Source organism: Pipra filicauda, unplaced genomic scaffold (genome assembly GCF_003945595.2).
Source record: "Pipra filicauda isolate LSUMZ 115617 unplaced genomic scaffold, ASM394559v2 scaffold38_size3968069_pilon, whole genome shotgun sequence".
Lineage (NCBI taxonomy): Eukaryota > Metazoa > Chordata > Aves > Passeriformes > Pipridae > Pipra > Pipra filicauda.
This window is the reverse complement of record NW_024104520.1, coordinates 394,476-420,303: the sequence shown is the minus strand read 5'-3', so window position 1 is coordinate 420,303 and position 25,828 is coordinate 394,476. Positions and strand designations below refer to the sequence as shown.

The following is a 25,828-nucleotide window of genomic DNA, read 5'->3' as shown; positions in this document are numbered from 1 at the left end:
AGAATTAACATACCATACATCAGAAACAAGGGTGGCAAATGCCTGACATTAGAGAGGAAAAACTTATTTTCTACACTGTTCTTTGAGTCTTACACAGGACAGAGTTTACCACCTGAATACAAGGTTCACCAATGACTCTCTACATAATATCTCAAATTACTGTCATGAAGATTTTAAAAACAGGGAGACCAACCCTCATCCTTGCACGAAGTTCTTCCCTGTCAACCTTACAGAGACGCCTTGATTTGCTCTGCAGGTCTGCAAAGAACAAGAACAGACACATTTTCATAGGATGGAGACAGAATAGGCAGCCCCTAACTTAAATATCACGGAGTAGGGAAGGCTGGTAGAAGGAAACTTCTAACACTGCTCCTAGGACTGCTTGTCCTTCTCCAGCGCTATGTTCAAAGACATAATCACTTACACCCAGTAGGGTTATGCTGACGTTAAAAAAAAAAAAAATCAGGGAGGGGAGATTCTGTTTGGTACTTTTAAGACAGACAACTCTAAAATACAAACTAAGCCCCAAACCTGGGGGGTTTCAGGCTACACACAACCTACCTATGAACTTTACAAATTCAGATAATGATAGTATTTAATAAATAGAAACATAGTATGTAACCTTCTGTATTTAATGTACTGTTATTATAATTACGTATGCAGTCAAGTCCTTGCCAAAGTCTTTGCAGCAAGCAAAACCAAAACCCTGCAGCAACTTTTGGAATTCACCTTCTGGTAAGATCCAAGCAGCCAAATAGGAAACTGAAACCACAGTCTGGGAAACTCTATAGCCACAAGCAGTCAAAAGCCCAGGAACTATATAGCACTTTTCCTTTTTCCCAGACTGAGCAAGCCAGTCCAGTAATCCTTTGTGCCACTTCCAAAGACAGTTAGCAAAGTCATGCTTTAATTAGCTTCTCCAGAGCTATGAGCACAAGGAAGAGTACTGTACTTCAGAAATAAAAAGTGTGATAAAAAAAGGCAAACTGATGCAGAGCTGGAAAAGACACAGGGAAAGACCAGATAAAGCAAGAGACATGAAATCCCAAAGCATGTCCTCCCAAAATGCTGGGTATTATGTGGGGTGAAGCCAATGCTCGTGCTCAGAACAAAGAGCCTTCTCATACCGAATAGGATTTAAAATTATCTTTCTCATTTCTCATTATCGAAATGATTCATTTCATCCCAGACAAGACCTCTACAGTACACGGTATAATGGCTTGATATACCTACATGTCTGCAACATCTCGTTTAATACCAGCAAGATTAATGCATCTTTTGAGCATTTCTAACTTCTGGTTGACAAATTTTTTGTGGCAATATCCCACCCCTAGTCTTTCCCCAGCCTAGGGGTCTCCTTAGCTCTTCTATTATTTCCCCTCTAGCACAATCCTTAACTGCTTTGTAACTCTAACTGTCATAATAAATGTTTTACTAAAGACAAGATAAAATAAAAATATGTCTCTTAACTCATATTTTAAGGTAGGGAAAAGAAAAGAAAAGAAAGAGTAATTTACTCTGGCATAGTCTACCAACAGATTAATTTATGCTGCATTTTGTTCCATTTTCCATTCAAGGTTTAGCTGGTTTTTTCCTTTAATATCTGTTTTAAAACTTAACATATCAAAAGACTGACTGTTTCTTCTGTAAACACACACTGTGCTTCAAACACATCAGGGCTGTTACCATTTAGAAAAATAAATAACTTGTACACATATTTATATTCTATTAGAACTAAATCAAGAAATATGCAAAGAATGAAAACACAATAATTCACTGCTTAGAGCAGAAGTTCAAAAAAACCCCAACAAAACAACACCTACAAACCCCTGAAGTTCTCTTTCAGGGAGCCTACAGAAAGGAGGAGAGAGACTTTTTACAAGAGCATGTAGTAGCAAGAAAAGGGGAAATGGCTTCAAACCAAAAGTGAGTAGGTTTAGAGCAGATACTATGAAGAAATTCTTTACTGTGAGGGTGGTGAGGCCCTGGCACAGGTTACCCAGAGAAGCTGTGGATGCCCCTTCCCTGGAAGTGTTCAAGGCCAGATTGGATGGGGCTCTGAGCAACCTGGTCTAGTGAAAGGTGTCCCCGCCCACGACATGGAGTTGGAACAAGATGATCTTTAAGGTTCCTTCCAACCCAAGCTTCTGTTTCACTTACTCCAAGAAGTAGGAGTCTGCTGAGAAAGAGAATTTCAAAGTTTGTGTTTTCCTCTCAGTAGGAAAAAATCACCTCAAGAAAACCCACATTTTCCTTAACAAAATATACCTATTAATTTCTGTTCTTCATACAGTACCTAATATAGAGCAATGCCATTACTATCTCTGTAACCACCAGTACCCACCAACACTGGGAATTAGTCAAGCAACTAATTGCAGGCAAGCACAATTGCGCCACAGGTCTTGAGAGGAGGTGTTAAGTCTCTCCATGCTGGAGAAGGGACACATGAGACCTTCCAGCTCAGTTGGCGGCACACAGCGCTCTTCCTCAGCAATCCTACACTGCTGTACCAAGATAACAAGTATATGTTTGAACAAAGGGGTCGCTGACATGAAATTAAGCCACCAAATTTCAACCAATTTTAATATCTGAGAGTATGAGAATGAATTTGTCAGAGTAAAGTTCTATTGGTTACATATTCCAAAATTAATTGGAGCAGCAATTAATGCTCTGTATGCTGAATAATTATATACACATGCCAGTCTTAACAGCAGTCACTCAAATATTCATAGAAAAAAATCCCAAGTACTATTCTCACTACACCTTCCTGGATGCACAGGCAGCGTGTAACATCCCTTTCATAGCACTCAGCAGCACACACAGCACTCAGCAGCACACACGTAATTAAAACATCAGAGTTCCCTACTAATAATAATATGGTCCCACATCTGATGGCTGGCTGCAGCCTAACAAAACAGAAAAGCAATTCATGATTTACACAAAACCAAGATGGAGATTACAAGTAAGATTTGTTTCCTCTAGAGAAAGACAGAAGGGCCTAAATGATTATGATTACCAATGACTATTCAGGTAAACAGATCACCTGTGATAAAAGCAACCAGGAAGTGTCTGGCATACCATCATCACTCCTAGCTCTTATTTTTATCCTACAAAAAAAAATTTAAAATAGAATTAACTAGTGGCTTTTGTATCACCGGTGGCCCTACTCAGAAAATTAAAATGGTAATTATTCCTCCTTTCAAAAAACATTCTTTTTTTTCTTGTAATACCTTTTTCTGCCCTTAGAATACGGGCCAGCAGTTGATTATCATCTCACAAAAGTAAAGCTCAAAACATGCTGCTTGTCTGCGTGGTAGCATCAACAGGCCTCCTCTGGCAACACAATCATTGCTAACATGCAACTTGCATCTGAAGTTTGCAGTTCAAAAAATTAATACAGTTTAAGAAACTCATGTATCACAACCAGTATTTTGGGGAGACATTCCCTGTCATGTTGCCTCTTTTTTGTACATGTCATGCAAGGCTTCCTCAGAAATAAAGCCAGCCTTGTTCTCACCTGAGGGAGGACACCTCCTCACCAGCAAATGGCATGACTTCATCTGGGAGGTAGAGGAATCAGCCTAAAATCATTCATCAGCTGCCCTGTGATAGTATGAGGTACCTTAAGAGAAGAGAAAGCAGTGGACATGAGGCAGACATCTGGGCAGCTCCACTTAGCTGTATTCCTAAACCCATTTCTGTATTTCTCCAGTTCTGCATATTGCTTGGTCCCCATAAGTTTTTATTACTGTAGATCCCACCTCTCCAAGCAACCTAACCTGCTACAATACACTGTGGAAGCAATGAAGCTTTCTTCAGGGATAGCACGAGGACAGTGAAAACCCCAGCAGTGTGACAGGACCTAAACACAGCATCTACCTACACAATTTCATTCAGAATGCAAGAGAAGAGACAAGACTTGCTGTTCTCCCTTCTCCCCTTCCACAGTGTCCTGTGATTCATTTCTGAAGACAAAAGTTCTCATTTCTAATATACATGAAATGTTTGTGCTTGTCTGACTCGATGTGGAAAGGAAAGCATAAAAAGAGTAACTGGGTCAAGGGAGCAATTATCATAAAAGTTATATTAACATGGAGAAATCCATGTGACATCAGGAAAACCAGAAGATCTAAAAACTCCTGTTGGTATGCACTTTCTTAACTTTGTACTTAAAGCATCTAATTAAAAGCTGCCAACCTCATTCTAACATTATAAATACTTTGCTTTTATTTTTGAAGATAAAGGTTTTACAAAAAAGGTGTTTTTAAACATAGAAATTCTTATACCATGAAAAAGCAATGAGCAAAGGAAGGAAATGAGCATGTAAAAGCCTCCTAAGATTACTCCACTTCAGAAGCAATAAGCAAATTTTCTGATCTTGATTCTGACAATGAGCTGCCATTCTACAGTAAGCTCAATTTCTGAAGCCATCTCTGGTGCCTCTTAAGATAACAGCACTAGAGTTAGACTTCCCAATAGACCTGCCTTTTTTTTTTTTTAAATACCTGCTCCCAACAGAGCAGGTATTTAAACCAGTATAAACCTCACACTGTTATTTTACTACAGTGCTTTGCCTCTTTCAGACACTTAGTAAAACCAGTCTGCTCCAGCTGCATTATTCTCACCTTGTCAAATTGTGAGGTTCTCTGCAATTGAAAATCCTTTAATGGAACTGTTTTGCTTCAAGTTGAAGCACTTTATTAAGTTTAAAATATTGTGTTGCTTTCTAGTTATGGCTAACAGCTATGAAAACATCCATTTCAAAAGTAAGAAATAATTTCACTATTTTCCATATGGTGTGCAGATACAATCTGAGGTAAGAAAATATTAGCCTCCACAAGAGCCAACCATTCACGTGTACATTGCTGTTTCAAAGAAAAGTTTCTTTCACCCACAGCTTTTGAGAGAGGCAGAAACAGGGTTTATCAATGAGCTTGTCACATTCAACTTACAAACCCTTGGAAAACACTAGTTTTTAATAATTCATTTTTACCAACCACCTGTGGCCACTCGACAAGCTTTGCACAGGGTCTCTCATGGCCTTTTTAAACTCCCTGTTGTGCCACGAAAGCATTTGAATCAGCTTCTGAATTAGAGATAATAAAAGCTATAGACAGTATTGCATTAGGAATAGCCAAGAAAATGCAAAGAACATAGCTTATGTGTAAAATTCCCAGACACAAACTTCAGTTTCTGCAAAACAAAACAAAACACATTTATTCTCCAATTTGAGTATTTAGAATCTTTCAGGAAAAACCCTCGCCTGTGCTTAAAACAGACAAGGGAAGGAAAGAAAGAAACCTAAAAAACACCGTTAAATGGGTCTATATTGTACTTAGTACAGACTATGGCTCCCCACTGCTCCATTGAGGAGTTTTATATGGAGGTTAGTGCCTAACTCCATGCAAGTGATTTAGGCTTATTTTACTGCTGCATTTTGTAGCTGATTTCATCATCTAGCTCCTCTGAGTAATTAAAATTCCTCTTCATCTATTTATGTACTAGTTCCTGCCTCCACCTGAACCCTCTGGCAGGTGCCTTTCCTGAGCCAGCCCTTAGGAGCATCAGTATCTTTATTATGGAATTGCAGAGTATACACATCACTCTCCTTAGGACATCTCCCCTGTTAGTTTTAAAGATCTATGCAAATTCAGCTTAATTCTCTACCATGATGGACATGCTACAGGATTGAAGACCTCCTTTCAAGATCACCTTCTGCAAGGAGGATTCACATCCTGCCATAACAGCACATTGCATTTACCCATGCCAAAAACATTTGCTTGCAATCTCAGCTCAAAGAGCAACCCCAGAATGCGGAAAGCCCAGTTCCATGCTTGAACACTGGCTGCTTGAGGAAGTTCTCAAGTATTGGCACTCAGCAGCAGGGCAAACTCAGGATGTACTAATACCAGGCAAGAACGCTCTACGAGAGCCTGAGGTCACTGTGCAAAAGGTATCCACCCCATTACTTTGGGAGAACTAATGACACCAGTTCAAACATCAGCAACCTGTGAATTTTCCATCCCTATACCACAGCAAAAATAGTACAGGCAGCAGAAGCTAAAGCCTAACACTAGTTAGGTTTGCAGTTGGATCAGCATCTCCTGAATCAGCCCCACAATGTCCAGTTTTGGTTTTACAGCTGGAATGTTGTGTGGGCTAGCAGTCTTATTTTAAACTCTTGCACATGTGTTACTTAACCCACAGATTTAAAACATCCTCGGGACTTACAGAGATGAACCTTAACAGCTTCCTGGGAGTAATAGGATTTATTGGGCCAAAAATTAAGGGGTTACAAGCTCAAACTTCTGATTTATAGCAGAAGCGCAAATTTCTTAATTTAAGTCCCACTGCAAGCTGGGATACTGTCAACCAGATCAAGTGCTATTTTTTCCAGCTCTATATTTACACTTCAAGGATTATGTAGAAGCACAAAGAAAAAGCAAAGAAACCAGCTAAATGCCTCAATGTGAACCTTTTGGGGAAGGTTCAGAGAAGTCTGGGTTATACGTCTTCAAACAGGTCTCCAAAGCAGTATAAATCTAGACATCCATCAGAACTCAAAGAAGGAGGATCCAAGCTTTAAATTTAGGAAAACAATCGTTTTACCTTGCATATGCACAAGAACTTGAGAAAGCATTGTGAGGAAAGCAGGTTTCTCTTCTGCTGTGGAAAGAGGCGCAGCTGAAGAATTTCAGCCTCACCCATGCAAAATTAGATATTTATTTTGGATAAATCCCACAAAATGTTTTCCGTCCAGCTAGCACTCCTACCTGCTGGCTTAGCAGCAGCAGACCAAGGCACTGTGCTGCAGGATGGCAGGCAGCCAGCCGCCAACTCCTGTTTCTCTCCAGAGACTGGCAGGGTAGACTGCTCAGTAAAGCCTCTGCATTACTGCAAAGCAAGGACAGAGGCAGCTCTCATCTGCTGTGTTTCTGGGGCTACAAGGGTCACCAGAGCCACTGCTACCAGAGAGACACTTTCATACAATTCTTACCAGCAAGGTCTGTCACAAATTTAGTGATGCACCTCACCATATCCTGCCTGTCAGCTGTTCTCATCACTGCAACACGTGCACACAAGTTGGAAAGCAGGGAGAAGAATGAGCATCACCTCCTGACTTGCTGGTAGGACCAGGCAGGCACTGAGGGACTCCCCTTTTTTCTGCCTAAAAATGAGTAAGTAAAACCACACCACATCACTGTATCTGTTGCTACATACTGGCTGTCCAAAACCAGAGAGTGGAGACTGTATTTCAGAACCAGCATGCAGTAGTGCTGGCTGATTTCTAGCCCAAAGCAAGATAGAAAACAACAGAAACATGACTCCCACCTGAGGTAAAAACCTTTAACGATGTTCTGAGGGTCCCATCACTTCAGGACATCCTTGGCATTAAGCCTCATTGACATCCCTCAGAGCCTCCCAATCACCTCTCTTGATCCCCCTTCCCCACACAGACCTATCACTGAGAATATCTGAATTTTCTGTGGTCTGCCTTTAGAGTTCCACCTCAGTACAAGGGCATCAAAGTATTGACATGCTGTTAGGCTACAAAGACAAATTTCCCACGGAACCCTTAAGCAATTTCCCTGGCAAACAGCACCATCTTTATCACATAAGGACATATCTATAATGGTTTTCAAAAAAGAATTACTGGTCTCTAAACACTCATATGCCTCTACCAAAGAGCTTCCTACACTTTGACATATATAAGACCATTGTGTTTACCCACGTTTAAATCCATACTTGCAAAGGGAAATATACAGGATATTTTATGGAAAAAGTTTATACATGCCAATGCTAATGTAACAGCATGCAAAGATTATAAAAATAAGGTTAAAACACACTCATATAGTGAAGCATGGTTTGCTAGCAGCTCTTGTACACTCTTAAATAATAGCACGTTTAAAGCAACACTGCTTTGTGTTTTTTCAACATCCTTGAGTAGTCATCTTACCAGCCTACAAAGTTATCTAACAATAGGTCTGATTTCAAACATTTCCAAGAAGCAAACATCAAATAATTAGAAACATGTTTCTTTTTTAATGCTTCCCTGTTCAAATACGCAAGTGTCATCAAACATTTTTCCCAAATTTGAGAACTTTTTCAAGATAACAAATGTAGAACTTCCCAAAAAAACCCCCAAAAAATCCTGTTTGTCTGAGTACATGCATCTTTTCTTATACAGCTGTGTTACTTCAACGACTCCCTTCACTGATGGTTCTCATGTTGTTTGACTGTTTTCTTAAACTGTAATGGGAAAAATACAAAGGAGGGAGGAAAGAAGAAGAAAAAAAAAGGCAAGCAGGCTCCCACAGGACTCTAAAAATATGAGTTATTTCCCAAGCAGGCAATTCTCACTATCTTTCAGATTCAAGTGAAACTACCTTTATAACCTTCCCCTTTCCTTTTACCTATCAGTGTATGTTCCATTTCTGTTGTATTTTTAAGCTGACTTTTACATCTATACTTTTGGGAGAAGATAATATCAGAGTAAAATTTAATTTCTTAAAAGGCAAATTTTTTTTTTAACATTTCAATTTCTTCTAGAAGTCCCAAAACATAGTAAGAATTTAACAGTAACTAATGGAGGATATGATACCATACTGTCAGCCAAGATAACACGAAATAAGGGTGGGGTATTAGCATTTTACACAAGCACACACCCACCATACACACAGCTATCTCATGGAATTATGTATCATCAAGATGGGCTTTTAATCTATCAACATCTTTAATAGGCTTCAAAGTCTCCAGTTCCCCGGATACACCCCGTTCCCATTGCAGCGATGGGAAGGAGTGGACTGGCAATGCTTGTGCTGCTTCATCCTTCCCTGGCCCTCCATGGCCAGCAGACCTGTCCAAGGGCAGGCCAGCTTCCTGCTCCACTTCCTCCACACCTGGGGCAAACCCCCCTCTCCTGGACTGCAGCACTCTCCTTCAGCAACAAGGGCAAAGCAATCCGGGACCATTATGGATGGTGCACACCGGTGCATGCAGGTCTCCGCTGTATGGCAGAGGAGATGGCACAGCTGCAGCGAGAAGGCAGGAAGGACCAGTGGTACTGTATGGTTCCTCTACGAGCACTGCATTTCACTTTCCAAGCCACATCAGCTCCACGCTGCCCCTCTTCCTCCCCAGAAATCAGGTACCCACTCCATCACTGCAGCACTAGCCCCTCTCTATCCTAGTGGCAGGCCATCTCCCCTCAAACTTTCCTGGTATGGCAATACAAACTCTGCCTGCTCTCCATTTCCTATATTTTCCAGCATCAGAGTAAAAAATGGCTTTATGAAGGAAAAATGACCACTTAAGCATTCAAGAGGGAAGAAAAAACAGCAGGAAACTTTTGCATAGATTACTTTCATTGCTTTGAAATACCTTACATCACTCTAGCAAAGGGAGTTACCAAAACTTAACTCTGTCCTAATACTTTTTACCTTGTTCCCCTTTCTGCTGACCAGTATCACTACACTGACTTAGCACACATCCAGGGCCAGCCATTCCACAGGAAAACACAAGTTTCCCATGACAAAACTGCCAGGACACCCCAAGCCTGCCACTCTATCTGGGTGCCTGGCCTGGTGGACCTAACGATCTTCCAGAGGTTTTATACCCAGATTGGTATCAAGGGAAAAAAAGCAAACATGGACATCCTGCATCTCCTGCTCATATAGGAGGCATGCAAGATGCTGACAAAACAAGGTCATCATGTAGTGCTGGAGGTTTCCTTAAGACCATGTGTATCCCAAATACCCAGGTTCCCTACTGTATTTACTTCCAGATGAATCTTTCTTTAAGTTCATAGATTGTGCCCTATATGTACTTATCTTCGACTCATTTAAACAACTTAATTAAACTATCTTTCCATTATGCTGCATTTAAATCCTAATTTAATCTGACAAGTGCCAAGCTCTCCATGGGAGGGCAATCCTCCTCCTTATTCCTCTTCCTTGCAGTTCCCTTTCATCTGTCATGCTGGTTCTCTTCGCAGCTTCCTCCATAGCTACACAATTCAACACGTTGCTAAGAAATACCTCTTCCTAACAATAATCCTCTTTGCAAATAGAATTAACAAGGCAAGTGTAAACACCAGAGCAATGAATTCATTGTCATATTTACCCAAACTACTGCTTCCAGTTCCTTATAATGAAATTCTATATTAAATACATAGGATGTCTTAATGTCAATCTCCTCATTTTCTGAATTCTGCATCTGGCCAGTAAGCACCCTGCAGCATCTCCCTCCAACTCAGATGAGGAATTATAGTTACAAGGTTTCCAATAAAGGCTTAACTAATTTGTGCCAATATTAGTCACACCAAATTATTGCCATTTAATAACTGTTTGGAGGGCTTTCTATCCCGAGAACACTGCAAAGGAAAGACATGTTTGTACAACAGATAACAACAAAATACATAAAGGTTATGGTAGTTTCTTCTGTTCAAACAAGTTAATTCATAAAGGTAGGGAACATTTAGTGCCTGCCAGTTTCCTTCCCTTTGGAATCTGTCCTTCACACACAATAGTTACATTGGGAAAACTCCCTCCATAATCAGCTAGTAGACATAAGAAAAAAATCAGTTGTGACCAAGAGAGTACTGCATGAAGCATATTTTAGTACCAATATTAAACCCAAAGGGTATTTTTAAACACATAATCTACACTCGGAATCTGCATAGGTAGTTTAGAAATGTTCCTTTTGGTGCAATTGAAAATTAAACTGTGTTTGCACTAAAGGGAAACAAAAAATAACCTCCAACAAAACAGCTAAACACACTACAAAACTGCTTAAAAACATATCACAGCAAAGCATGACTAGTGCTTCCAGGAGGGTTTTCTCAAAGGCAGGCAGAATTGATGTTTGTCTGACAGAATACATTAACTGGGGTGCAACATAATCCAGCAAGGAAGACAAAGGAAAGAGTGAAAGGTTCCTGTTTTCTACAGAAAATAAGGACAGCCAAACAGTAATAAATCATTGAGTTACAACTCTATTTTGAGAGGACACCACAGAGATTTTAGCGGAGGTTAAATTGTGAAGTCCAACAGATTAAACTGTCAAATGTAAGTCTTCCAGGAGTTTGCTTAAAGTACTTTACGGCCATAGCATTATTCAGACAAAACAAACCAGAATTACAAATGTTGGCTATATGGTATTGAGATCAGAAGCAAAAATTCGCATATTTTATTTTCTAGGAAACCTTCCTCTGTCACATATTATTACTTTCAATGCACTACTACTCAAGTTAGCAGTTTACATTCATGAATTCCTAGAGTAAACTGCATCTGACTTCATTCATCTGAGATCAGTGTTCAGCATCAAATGCAGCGCAGACTACTGATAAAGGCAGAAATTTGCATCTAGTTAATCATCCTAATTGTTATGCAGACCACTTTAAAAAGGGACTAATCAGTGTTATACTCAGATGCAAGGTTTGTTCAGCAGTAAAAGTCGCCATCTAAATGCTCATACAAACAAATAACACATTTTCAGGGGCAACTGAAGCTCAGTGCATTTCAGCTAAAAAATGAGAATGGTTTTGACGCTGGGAGACAGAACTTTGAGATTGATCTCCAGGTGAATCGAGTTTCATCCTTCTAAAGCATAAAAAGCCCACCACAGAAGGTCAACTCACTATCCTGCAAGTGATGGAGGCCAAGTGTCCGCTGTCTTTGTCAGAGCAGACTCCTACATTCATTTCCAATTGCCTTGCTGCAGGGTCTGGCCTTATACCCTTGGCAATAGACTTCAGCAACGAGGACCTCAGATGGGGCACAGATAAACAAGTGTTCATTAGCAATCTCAGGGCACTGTCTGCAATGCTTCCTTCAAATTCTTCTGACAGAGCTCTGCAACCTTGGGCTTGAAACACCCCTTGAAGAAGGTGAATGGAAAGTGGCAAAAAAAGAGACAACAATCCCAGTAAGGTTCTGGGGGAATAGAGAGCTGCAAAGACTAACACCTCTACTGGGATACTAATTAACTCAACTGATGCTAATGATAAAAAGAGAGTATTTGGTCATCTGGATAAACTGTCTATTGTACAAGACTCAGTACAGTTTGTACAGAGAGATGTCCTTTCCAAGTTGTTCAAAGGTGCCAAACGTGAACAAGGTACACCCATTCCTTCTGACCCATGTGAACTTCCAAAAGGACATCAACCATATCCCTTACCAAAAAACTGAAGGCTTTCTTGGGGAAATAAGGCAGACAGAAATAAGAAAAGGTCCTATGTGGGGAGATAGATGGCTGAAAAATAGGAGGATAAGGGTAAGAGTAAACTGTCTCTTCTTTGAATGAACAGAAGTTACCAATGAAGTTTGGCAGAGACATATGCTCAGGCTTTGGCTGCTTGACACATTCATGTGAGACAAGGAAAGGCGGATGAACAGTGAGTCGAGGAAGTGTGATGATAAAAAAACGTATTATGGTAGAAAGGCCAGGATGTGAAGAATTGCACAGTCTCCTCTGGGAGACTGAGTCAATAAGGGTGCAGAGGAAAGCTAATGCAAATAAACACAAGAAATGTAAGAAGATGCACATGGGAAAGACACGACCATGTCTATACGTCACTGTGGGATTCCAAACTGACCGTACTCCTAAAAAACATCTTGACATTTCAGTTTCACAGATTCAAGAAATTAACTCTCTAGCAAATCTCCAAAAAGCAAATCAAACATTACAAATCACTAAGAAAGAAACCAAAACATGGTTATTTCCCTGTATAGCCCCAAAGCTCACCTACATGTTGAAAACTGTATACAGCCCTGATCCTCCCATCCTAAAGTGACAAGCAGAACTAGGATCAACTTCTGGAAGAGGTTGCTCGTGGTCCAGAATGGCTTCCAGACAAAGAATATCCAAGTAGGCAATTCTTCAGGCAGGTCAAAAGGCAACTTGATGAGGAATACAGAGGCCTACAAAATCCTGAATGGCATAAGTACAGGATCACTAACCACCTCTGCCACAGAAGAGCTAAGAGTCACCACATGAAGGAAGCCAAGCAGAAGGAGGGAATTCCTTACACAGCCAGAAGCAGACCCACAGAGAAGCAGCACTCCTGGCCAAAGGCCATAGAGGCTGCAACGAAGTCCCAGGAGGCTGCAGACAGAGCAGATATGCATTTGGAACCAAAAATGTTTTGAAACAGGGAAAGTTTGCACCTAACTCTGGCAATGCCAAGCTGAGAACAGAGAGAGGTTCAGAGAGTATCTATAGAGGAGGTTTTGAATAAGGGCATCCTGTTCTTATTTTTCCTTGGATATCCACTTACATGGAGAGGGAAAAAAAAAAGAAATGTTGTAGAAAACAACAAATTAAAAAGGGAGCAGGCTGAAGAAGGAAAAAAAAAATTAGGAAACTAAAGCAGGACACCACACAGAGCATCCCAACAACACCCTCTGCTCCTTAAATCTCTGGGGACAGCATGGATTACTCCTCTGCCTGCACAAAGCCATACTGAGACAAGGAAAGAGAAACAGGCACAGAGCACAGAGGTGCCAAGATACTGGTCATTGAGTCTGGATCCCACCAGCCCACGGAGAGAGGCAGGAGGAGACTGACAAGAAGATCCCATTCCTTTGCAGGGTACCAGATAGGAAAGCTATAAATAAAAAAAAAACCACCTGTAAGCTCAGGAAGAGGCTTTGGAGGAGCAAGAACAGGAACTGTAGCCTCATGCATTAGCTATACATGTCCCAAGGTCTCCTTTTCCCTGCAAAAGGGATGTGAGTCATGGAGTCAAAGAAGCACATCATAAATGTACCCATTTCCACCTCTCCATTATTTTCTCACATTTGATTTCAGCAGGGAATAGATCAGCCTAAAGTATAAGTCAGCAAGAAAGAGCCCCTCATCCCTCCTGATGGCAAGAGACCCTTGCTTTGGCCCATAATAGTTGCTCTTTCATTTCTATACTTACTACATCTCTGAGAAGCAGTCAGGTACTGCTGCCAGTCACAGTACCCATTATACAGCATCCACAGCTGGTTGTATTCCACGCTGCACACACGATATTTTTAGAGTCAACTACAGGCTTTATACAAGTTCAACTACTGCAACCACCATGCCAGATAACTCAGCTATTCTGCATGACAGCAAATTGAGACAAATCCCATGCACAACTAGCTCAACCAGACTTGTTTTCAAATTTGCTTTAACTTCATTTATTCCAGTCTTCCAGTCACAGCATAGCTTGGAGCACAGGTCTCAGTCCACAGCATCTGAGTCTGCTGTACAGCCCCCCAAGAACTGCTTTTTTATCTTTCTTGAGAGGATTTATGAATTACTTATATGGGAGGGAGGTTTGCTGCAGTTCATTTTTTAACCTGAAGGTTAGTAAGCTCAAGCAGCTCACACGCACAAACATACAGTCTTCTTTTGCACAGTTTTGATTTAAAGAAAAAGGATTTTCCACACAATTACATGCAGCTGTTAGACAACACATTATTTTGCAGAGGGGGAAAAAACTAACATGCAAAACATTTCAGAAAGTCGCCACTAAGCACACTGCAATTCTTTCTATGCAGCAATACAAATTGTAAAGCAAGCATTTTTATGCCAGTTTTGAATGTCAGGTTTTAAAAATAAGAAACTCTAGCGCAGAAAATCTATGTTAACTCAGACATACGGAAAAGCTTTTCCTGAGTCACCAAGCCTTATTTCCTACTGCAACAGCCAAGGACACAATACAGACTTCCTCAGTATATCCTCAAGAGCCAGTTAAGGGGCTTGCTTCCATTTATCCCACTTGAAGGTAGTTCTAGAACCTCAGTCCATTTAGGGAAGAAACTGTGTAAATTCCAACTTAAGTTTATTCATGCCAGTTTATATCTATTTGTTCTCATGCCAACATTGTTCTTTAGCTTAAATAGCTCCTTGCCCTTTCTAGTGTTTATACCCCTGCTGTATTTGCAGACTGCAATCATATTCCCTCTCAGGCTTCATTTGCTAAGCTAAACAAGCTGGGCTTTCCTCATGTCCTATGGAATAGGAGGCATTTCTGTTCTCCAGCTTCAGTCTGCACCTGTCCCACCCACAGCACAGGTGAGAGAACCTGTGCCTGGCACTCTCTAGGAGCTTGCACCCATCCCACCCCCCCTCCTGCCAGTGTCCTGGCCAAACACACTCTACCATTACCTTTACTTTCTCCACAGCAGCAAGGCAGCAGCAGCTTGATCCACAATGATCCAATGCACCCAGCACATGCCCTGCTCTACCACTCTCAGTAATGGATCTCCCTGCTTGCAGCAGGGAACAAAGGCAAGACTTTGTCTTCCACCAGCAAGTGGAATACATACAGTTTGCTTTCAGCACAGATGATTTGTTCAAGTGTGACCACACATCCTAGGTCAGAGCTTGCTATCTGATGGAGATGTAATCAGTTGATTGCTCACCACAACCTACCAACTACCGGGATTCATTTTAGTTTTTCACAATTTCTGCTAAAAAATTCTTACAGTAGGCAATCTGAAGTATTCAAATTCCCCTTTATCTAGCTCCTGAAGTAACCACTCTCTTCAGCTTAAACCCTGCAGCAGACCTTTCTAGGCTCCTCAGGCATTTCCTAAGGAAGTCACCATCCCTCCTGAGGAAGAACACAGCACAGCCTACTCAACACCACACCAAAAACGACCAGTTTTGTCACTGGTTCCCAACTTAGTTGCAGAACTGAAAAACAAAAGAAATAGTAGAGGTTTCCAAGTCATGCATTCCATTTCCCAGCAAATTATTCCCACAGTTGTAATCTACTGCTTAGATGACTCTTGCTGGGAAAGGTACATTCACTCATGCTGTTTCAGAGCCAAGAATCTTGTTACTACCAAGTTACATATTCTTCCTAATACATGAAAAAATTATTCTTCATCACAAAGAGTCCTCTCCAGATCTCAATTTCCCCTAGGTGGCAAAAAAAACCCCAAAAATACAAGCCAAAAAGTATTCCATCAAACACTCATTGCTGTAAAGTAAAGGAAGAACAAAAATACCCACACTCCATATGACTGTTCCAGGCAAGGAAATTAATCAGCCAAGATTTTGTCCCAAGGTCACCATAAGAGGATGTTTCTCCCTTTAAGTGCTAGGACATCTGCACACTTATTTTAACTAAATGCAATTATGCAGGCAGAAAATAGTTTTAAACATAAGGCAGACAACTCATTCAATCTTTCAGAACATACTAGAGCATAAGATGGCAGGACGATGACATGTCAGATCTAGAATGAACTAGAGGAACACACCATTGAGCCAGAGGACACAGCAAAGCTGCAGCAGCTCAGCAGCAACCCACACCTCAGCTTCTGGGGCAACACAGCAGACCTTCAGTGAAGCATTGAAACTTGCTGCAGATACTGTCATCCTGCACAACTGATTGCAGATATCATTTACCATGTACAGCTACCAACAGCATCCACAATGCAAAAAGCCTACAAGCCCATCACCACTTCAGGGTTGGGTTTTTTTCTTCATTTTAGTTATTTTGAGTTTAAAGCCAAGAACTACACTTGTCCTTCCCAGCAAGCAGAAGCCCACCCAAGAATTAAAAATCATTGCAAACAAGCAGGCAAAGCAACGAAGTACAAATACAAACCGCTACACTTTCCATTTTATCTGTCTGAATTCACTCTCTCTCTAGCTGCAAGCAGAAGTAGCTCTGTCGCTGCCTTGGGACCCAAGCAAATTCGTGAGAACTTCCAAGTGGGATTCATGGAGTCCATGTTCTGTTCCAAAGACTGTATTTTTTTGCACGCTCCCATTTGCAACCCCGCGTGCAACCCTCGACTACGATTTAATCGCAGAGCTGAACTCACAAAAGCCCGTTCCAATAACAATAATAATTTTTAAAAGGTACTTCTACAGGCACTTTTGACACTTTTCAGGCTTTTTTACCGCACCACCATCAGCAGAACCAGACTGGCTGCCGCTGCTATTCGCCGCCGGCGGGCGCAGAGCCCACGCTCGCCCCAGGCTGGAGCCAGCTCTGCAGCAGCAGCGGCAGCACCGCAGCGCTCCTGCACGCCGGGGGAAGGCAGCGGACCGCCGGCCGGCCCCGGCCCCGCACCCTCCAGGCGGGGATGCGCCGGAATCGCCCCGGGCAAGGGCAACGGGACCCTCCCTCGGCCTCCTGCCCGCTCCCTCGGGCAGCGGGCCGGGGCGGCGGCACCGCGGGCGGCCGCGCACCGAGGGCTCCGCCGCGGGACACGCTGCGCTGCGCTGCCCGCCCTTCTTCCTCCCTCCCGGCCCGCCGCCGAGCGCACCTGCCCACCGCTCCGCTCCGCTCCGCCGCCCTCCCCGGAGGCGCCCGTAGCCGCTGCGGGATGCGGCCAGCCTTCCGGAAACGCTTCCCAGCCCGCTGCGCTTACCCAGGAAACGATTCCGGCCGCCGGCCGCCACCGCCCCTCCTCTCCCTCCGCCCCGGCCACCGCCCAAAGCCGCGGCCCGCAGGGAGCCGGCCGGGCGGGGAGCCGCGTTGTGTGTGTGCCCGTGCCCGCTGCCAGCCCCCGCTCCAGCCCCGCCTCACCCTCGCCAGACCTCGCGCCCGCCCCGGACTCCCGCCAGACCTCAGACTCGCGGTGTCTCGGCGGAGCAGCATTGGGGCTCTTAGTCAACAGCTCCCTGGCAGCCTCCAGAGCAGATGTCCTTCTGTGAAGGAGTAGGGATTGTGTGTAAGGCAGGTTTACCCCTGAAAAAAAAAAAAAAAAAAAGAAAAAATCGTTTTTTCTCCTTAGGGGAAAAGAAGGGTCTGGCTTTTGCTTGGCAAATGTAGTAATGCCCATATCAAGATGAGACAGTGGCAATTACGCTCCCAAAAATGCCACCTGCTGTATTCCAACGCTCCTCCAGCAATAATGAGAGCCAGAGAGGTAGACAGCCAAGAAGGTTTGGAAGCTCACCTAGAAGACCTTATTGCTCTCTACAGCTATCTGAAAGGAGGTTGTATACAGGAGGAGATTGGTCTCTTCTCTGAGGTAAAAAGCAATAGAACAAGAGGAAAGAGCCTCAAGTTGCAGTAGGGGAGGTTTTTATTGGACATTAGGGAAAATTTCTTCACTAGAAGTGTGGTCAGGCGTTGGAATAACTGCCCAGGAAAGTGGTAGGATCACCGATCCTGGAGGTACTTAAAAGGATGTATAGCTGTAGTACTTGGGGACATAGTATAGTTGTGGACTTAGCAGTGTCAGGGTAATGGCTGGACTTCATGATTTTAGAGGTCTTTTGCAACCTTAACAATTGTATGTTTCTATGGTATGTTGTTTTTCACACTGGATATGGACTCCAAGTAGCAACACGGGTGTCAGTTAAACACTCACGTGGCTGGTAAACATTAGCAAACCCCTCTAGTGGAATAATGGAGTGTGCTTGAAACCAGCATAGTGTTCCAAGTAGCGGTGTTCTGGTGGGTCTCAAAACTCAGGTAACCAGTGTGAATGAAAAGAAATGGAGCGTTCTCATGTGCAGAAAACAAACAAGTAAAGGACCAGGCCAGGAAACTTCACTGCTCTAACCTGCTTGTAGTACTACAGGGTTAAAGTTGAGAGTAAATCCTTAGGCACATCTCAAGATGGATGAATAGAGAATCACAGCAATGTCCTGGACAGTTAGTAGTGAGGCTTAAAAGAACACACCCATAGAAAGATATTTCTGTTTAAAGCCTTCCAAATATGTGGGATATTCTCTGTCTGTCAAGATAGGTTTTTGAGATTACAGAGGAAGAAACTGCTCATTGCTAAAGCAAAAATTCAACATGGGATGATAGTTCTGTGGAAAGCATGTAAATGCTAACAGACCTTTTACTGCTACACCTTCTAACAATCTTAGGAAGTCCCTGGAACAGCAGATGCAAAATAATCAGCAGTAAAATGGTGTTGTATTGCAGTGACCAAAGAGGTACAAAGAGATCAAAGAAATCTATTACAATAATAAAATGGGCAGTCTCATTTTCTCATAAATTAAAACACATTTAGTAGTCCTATTGAAGTGCCCAAGTCTACTTTAAAATTTATCACACAATTTATAATGGCAAATCTGTTTATCTGCAAAAGATGATTTTTCCTATGCATTACAGAACCTTCTTCAGTATTTTGTTCCCTGGCTTTACAACTCTGCTCCTGAGAATGGCAGAACACTCATGAACTGAGAATAATTAAAGGAATCATTAAGATGAATAGGAATATAGCATCTTTAATTAGAAATATTTTATGGTCTTAGAAGATTATATTGACACCTAGCAGCCTAAAGAACAGAAAAAAATATTTGTAATTATAAGCACTACATTGATGAACAAAAAGAAACAACAATTAGGTGAAGATGTACAATGATTAGGCAAAGATGTAATAATGCAGAGCAAAACACCTGGAAATTATACTTAAATACTTAATAGCTTGCTATTAAATATATTGTTCTTGTGTGTAGTGGTACCCACATTTCTCCATTTGTCTTAAAATTGGACATGATTTAATCTTCTAATTTGTTTTAAAAATGCAACACTTTTATAAACTAAAACTCAGGTTTTAATTTATATTTTTAGATTAAAAACTACGATGATGGTCCAAAAAAGCCTTCAAATAGTTATAGTGATCTGTAATAAAAACATGTCATCGTGATCAAGAAGGACTGATGACCTCCTGAGACATCCAAAGGTGATTGATCAAATTTCAGCATTTTCAAAACAGGATGCTTCTCTCTTCAATAAAGCACATCATCCAGCAGGAGGGAAAGCTTTTATGCTTTGACAGCATACTGGAACAGAACTTTCCCTGGAATATGCACTACATCTACTGAAGACATAAAAGGCAAGTATTGGGTTACGAAGATTATTAGTGAATAACCTATTAATATATTTCTCTGACAGAAATGTCCAGGCAAGATACTCAGAAATTCACGTTCCTTTAATGAGAACTGTAATAATCCTGCATTGTGGTTAGAATCAATCTAATCACTATGTGGTTAGAATTATGATTAACATTTAGTTACATAGTCTATATAATGCACTTTGGATTGCAGTGTAGTAAGCAGAGTCATAAAAATGAAGTGTTGAGGAATCTAAGTAAGGAATTTCATGTCCTAAATGGACAGCCGCTCAGGACATTCACTTCTTGGAAACATTTCCAGGTAGATACGCTGCTTACCTAGGCTCAGCAAGTCTCATCAAGTACTTCATAGAATCACAGAATATCCTGAGTTGCAAGGGACCCACAAGGATAATTGAAGTCTAATTCTTGGTTTAAAGCAATCCATTGTGTTAACTCTTCCAGTTCAATGAAACAGTTTCTGCAGTTGTGGCCTCGAAGAACTGAATACTGAGCACCTCATGTTCTGCACTTAAGACACAAATATCTTGTGAAATAGTATTTATGAACAACATGGGGGAAAAAAAAAGAGGCCTTTCTATGTTATCAGCTCATACCAAAAGAATTTCATTATCATCTTGCTGTTCCTGTATGGGAACTATTGACTGCAAATTTGTTTTGGTTCAAGTCTATCTGACTTAGGAACAAGGAATGACAGTCCATAGGAGTCTCCATTGGCAAGTAACACTCTGCAACTGACCCTTGGTGCTGCAAGGGTCTGCAGGCCCCGTGTCAGGACTGACTATGCCTCCGAGTGTGCTCTCAGAAGTTCATAGGTTCTCCCTCTGCTTTTTTCTATATACCAGCTTTTTAATTACGGGTTAGTCCATGTAGAGGGATAGTTTCTCTCGCTGCAGCGGGAAGTAGGAAAGAGGTGACTGAAGTAAGCAACGCTACCATCTAGTGGTACTGCTGCACTTCCATATCACAGAGGAACCTACACCATCTTTTGCTGAATATATTGATCCTAAACACAGAAACTTAATTAGGAAAATTCAGTAATAGCAGAATGGTAATTTTCTTTGGAACTGTCTCTAACATTTTCACACAGCTACATTAAGTCTCCATTTTAAATATGAAATCAAATAATTTTCCGGAAAGAATGAAAACCACCACACACAGTGCATGCACAGCTGGCAGATTTAAGAATTAGGCTTGTAGCATGTAATTTTTCATTACAACCTTGAACACGTTTAGAGACCTCAGTCCCTCAGATGTATTGCTTCTCAGGACCTGTGCAAAAGCATGTGTGTTGCTCCCATTATTTTCAGTTCCTATCTCCTTAGTGCTCCCTGGGCAAGCATATAGTGAAAGACTAATTCTGCCATGGACAAACTTCCCTGTGTTATTTATAGAAAAGCAAAGACTGTAAGACATCAGTCTCAGATAAGATTACTCCAGTAGTTTAATCAAACCAGGCACTAAATCAAGGTCTTCTGCTGTACTCGTGGAGCTCTCCCCCATTCACTGTATTAGCTATCTCAGGCATGTTATCACTACATTAATTAAGGTTATATGGGAACAAGTGCAAGTGGAGCAATTTGTAGGCCAGCAGTTCTCTGATTTCTTGAGGTGCTAAGCAAGGCAGAATGATAATTTTGAAGCTTCTTTCTAGCTCTTCAGGAATGCAAAGCCTTACAACCAGGAATGACTGTAAAGTAAGTTATAAATGATCTCTTAGACATCTGTCTACATGTAATTCTCTAATCTCTCCTTTCCCTGCCTGTTATACAGCGGTATATTGAGATTTCCTACAGGCAAGGTGAAGGAAAGGTGGCCTGGCCTGGCTGGCCCCCAGGCATATAAGCTCCTTGGTTACATGATGTGCTATTAATGCAGAGTTTCCAAATGCTACAGCAGCTGCTTAAGCACTCTACTAGAAGCCAGTAGGCGCTTTCAGAGCTGACTTTTCTGCAAACTCAGTTTACTTTTTTATGTGGCTCTGGTGGACAAAAATACTGAAAAGTTGACACAGAGCAAGGCCCATAATTATAATTATTCAAATAAAGAGAATAGCTCATGCTTTCAAAGCTAACATCTAGCTAGATTTTCTTACCTTGGCTGCATAAAATGGGAACTATAGCCCTGATGAGCACTGAAACACGATCACCAACATTTTCCTACAACTGAGAAATAGAAATACAACAGAGACTTTGCAATGTCATTTGCCTTTGAAGCTGCGAAGATGTTGAGAAGGCAGTTGTTCAAACAGCACAAAATAAAGCACAGCTTAGAAGTTTTAGGCAAACACGTCTCCATTGCCAGCAGTTGCTGTGTTTCAGCCCTGGTGCTCTTGCATCTTGGAGGTTTCTCTGGAAGTGCTTCACTGCAGGTTCTGCTTCCCAACAGGCAGCCAAAGATGGTGTATCAGTACAGGTCCCTGTGAGGCAGTCAGGAAACCCATTCTCAGGCCAGAATGGCTAACCCACTCATATGCTATATATGGTGCTTCGAGAAACCTGTTTGGTCAAGTTGAAGGTGTCCCTCCCCATGGCAGGGGGTTTGAGACCTCTCTCAAAGACTATTGAATAGCCTTGGGAATATGGAGAGGTCCCAGTTGACTGGAAGCTGGTAAACGTTGTTCCAATTTTCAAGAAGGGCAAGAATGATGACCCTAGGAGCTACAGACCCGTCATTCTCACTTTAATGCCTGGTAAAATTATGGAGAAGATTATTCTTGGAGTTATTAAAAAACACCTGCAGGACAACACAGTCATCAGTCACAGCCAGCATGGCTTCATGAGGGAGAAGTCCTGCTTCACAAACTTAATTTGCTTTTATGACAAGGTAACCCACCTAGTTGATCAAGGGAAGCCAGTTGATGTAATCTTTTTGGATTTCAGTAAAGCTTTCGATACTCTCTGTCACAGGATCCTTCTGGACAAACTGTCCAGCACACAGCTGGATAAACACATCGTGTGGTGGGTGAGCAATTGGCTTACAGGTCGAGCACAGAGGGTAACAGTGAATGGGGTAACATCAGACTGTCAGCCTGTCACTAGTGGGGTTCCACAGGGCTCTAGTTTGGGGCTACTGCTCTTCAACATCTTCATAAATGACTTGGATGCGGGACTCAAAGGTATAATAAGTAAGTTTGCTGACATTACTAAATTGGGAGGAGCTGTTGACTCCTTCAAGGGCAGAGAGGCCCTGCAGAGAGACCTCAACCAATTAGAGGACTGGTCAATCACCAACTGTATGAAGTTGTAAAAGGGCAAATGCCGGATTCTGCACCTGGGATGAGGCAAACCTGGTTATATATAAAAACTGGGGAATGAGATACTGGATAACAGCACCTTGGAAAGAGACCTGGGGGTCCTGGTCAATGGCAAGTTGAATATGAGTCAGCAGTGCCCTGGCAGCCAGGAGGGCCAACCGTGTCCTGGAGGGCATCAGGCAAAGTATCACCAGCTGGTCAAGGGAGGTGATTGTCCTGCTCTGCTCTGCACTGGTGCAACCTCACCTTGAATATTGTGTGCAGTTTTGGGCACCACAATATAGGAAAGATTTTCAGCTATTGGAGAGCGTCCGAAGGAGGGCAATGAAGATGGTGAAGGGCCTTGAGGGGAAGCTGTGAGGAACGGCTGAGGGCACTTGGTCTGTTCAGCCTGGAGAAGAGGAGACTGAGGGGAGACCTCATTGCACTCTACAACTTCCTTGTGAGGGGAAGCGAAGGAGCAGGCACAGATCTGTACTCTCTGGTGACGAATGACAGGACCTGAGGGAATGGCCTGAAGTTGTGTCAGGGTAGGTTTAGGTTGGATATTAGGAAAAGGTTTGTCACTCAGAGGGTGGTCGAGCACTGGAACAGGCTCCCCGGGGAAGTGGTCACAGCACCAAGCCTGACAGAGTTCAAAAAGTGTTTGGACAGTTCTTGGGGTTGTCCTGTGCAGGGCCAGAGGCTGGACTTTGATGATCCTTATGAGTCTCAACTCAGGATATTCTATGATTCTATGGTCCTAACTAGATGACCTTTAAGGTCCTTTCCAACCCAAACCGTTCTAGGATTCTTTGATTCTATACTATGCATATATACACATTCACATCCACTAATACTCATTAAGAGGTACAGAAAGCTAAGATAAAGTTGGAAATGCTAGGTTTGCTAACAGCAGAAGGTCAGTGCTTTGTCTCTGAAACAAGAGAGACAAAAGTCCAGTGTCTAATGTCCTAAATACAGCTAGAAAAGCCCAGGCTGCAAATTCACTCAATGGGAATTTTGCCCTACGTGTATAAACATACACAGGAAAGGGCAGCATGTTTTGCATTTATATCTGCAACTGTAGAATGTGATAGAGTCCCATTGTTTTTCTGATCCATAGTGTAGTTTCCCTCGCAATCTAAATATTTTTCTCCACTGAGACAGGGATTTGTTTCAGCATGTGCATTTATAAGCTAAACTCTTCCACTAAAACAATACAACTCAAGGGCCAAACAATGGTGTTCTTCATACATGTGTGCTTTGGGTAAACACTTCAAAACAGCGCTTGTTAAACTGATCTTCAAAAATATAGTTTCTCCATCGGTGACAAACACTGTCCAAGCAAGCACTTCTCTGAAGGTGGAAGTTTGGAAATACTCTCCTCCTTGTATAGTGTAGAAAAGTTCCTGGAGCAGAGAGGGAAAAAAAAAAAATCTTTCCTTTCTCCCCAGCGCTAGTACTCTGAGAGCAGCTTCTGAAGATGCACAGGATTCGCTGTAGGGTTAGGCTGAGAGTGGCTCAGGGCAAAGGCACACTTGGAAGAGGTGATACTTTCCAATTGGGTTTGCTTCACTGTAATTTTAATGTCAATTGCTTGCAGTTGAGCCAAGACTAATAACCTTCCACCAGTGACATCCCCAGCAGTGTCAGAGCAGCTGGGCCCCTGCACTCCTGCATTGCCCAGCTAGTAAGAGCAGCACGTACAACTGTTTTGCATTAACAATACACTGGGTGGTCACCACGTGTAAAATGCTTTGTGTCAGCATTATAACTCAACCAAAGGGTTATGTTATGCCAGATGTACTTCTGGAAAGTAGCTATTAATGTGGGGTTAATCCTCTCATTCTTACACATTTTGAAATCAAAGCCTTGACTTTGTACAAGTGAATAGCTACTGTTAATTTGTAATTAACACAGGAATTGGTACAGGAAAGACTTTGGAGATCTCGGTGGCTAAAAAGCACAATCTGCTAGCATGATTAAGGGATCCATTTAATGCTTCTGCATGCTATTAGAGAGTGGAGAAGCAAGAGCAGCTCAGATGTAAGTCTGTGAGGCTTTTTATCTACCACGGTCACACTGAGAAAGAGTCAGAGCTGTGCTGCCCTATGAGTCACTAGCCTGCCAAACCTGCACACCACATATATGCTAGGATATGCCATAGACCTTAGGAGTGATGAAGAAGAGGTAGTTTGACACTGGCTCAGATGCAGAAAATGTCTTTCCCATGCAGTCTTCCACAGTCAGCCCACTTCAGGACAGGACTAGATAGGCAGGCAGGTCTCAAGGCAATCCAGGGACCTCAGGCTCTCGGCTTCACTCACTGGACTGGCAGCAGCTCTGTGCCAGCATCACTCCCTGAGTGAAGTAGCTCTAACAGAAGAACCATGCTTGAACTTCTCACAAACTGTCTGCAGCTGAAGCTTTACATAAGAGCACTTCTCTAATTAAAAACAAAATCCCTACACTTCTCAAGAATGTGCACATGTAGATTAGGAAGTAAATCCCTTGGCACAAGCTGCTGTAAATATTGTGGTACACATGTCCTTGTTAATGTGTAGGAGTTCAGGGTAGCTTGTACTATACAGGACAATTTTGTTATGGAAGTAGAGTTTTTAGAGAACATGCTGATCTGAGCACAACTTATTTCAGAATTTATATAGGTGTGGATAAACATATATATAAAAATCAGGTAGAAGCACTTGACCAGAAGACCACTCATAAGATACAGCAAGAATACTGGACCACATCAGTTATGTGGGAAAAAAGCAAGAAT

At 42.2% G+C, this 25,828-nt stretch overlaps 1 protein-coding gene across 6 annotated transcripts in view; it reads right to left on the bottom strand.

Moving 5' to 3' along the window:
- The window catches only part of APBB2 (amyloid beta precursor protein binding family B member 2), a 179,423-nt gene extending 161,839 nt beyond the window's left edge, over nucleotides 1-17,584 (bottom strand). For 4 of the 6 annotated variants that reach the window (XM_027731624.2, XM_027731628.2, XM_027731629.2 and 1 more), the window contains exon 1: nucleotides 17,259-17,347. The gene's annotated coding sequence lies outside the window, so the exon portion shown is untranslated. Of the gene's footprint in view, nucleotides 1-17,258; nucleotides 17,348-17,561 lie in introns of those variants that run through there. The other 2 variants (XM_027731626.2, XM_027731635.2) reach the window with 2 other exon arrangements.
- Between the last annotated feature and the right edge of the window lie 8,244 nt (nucleotides 17,585-25,828).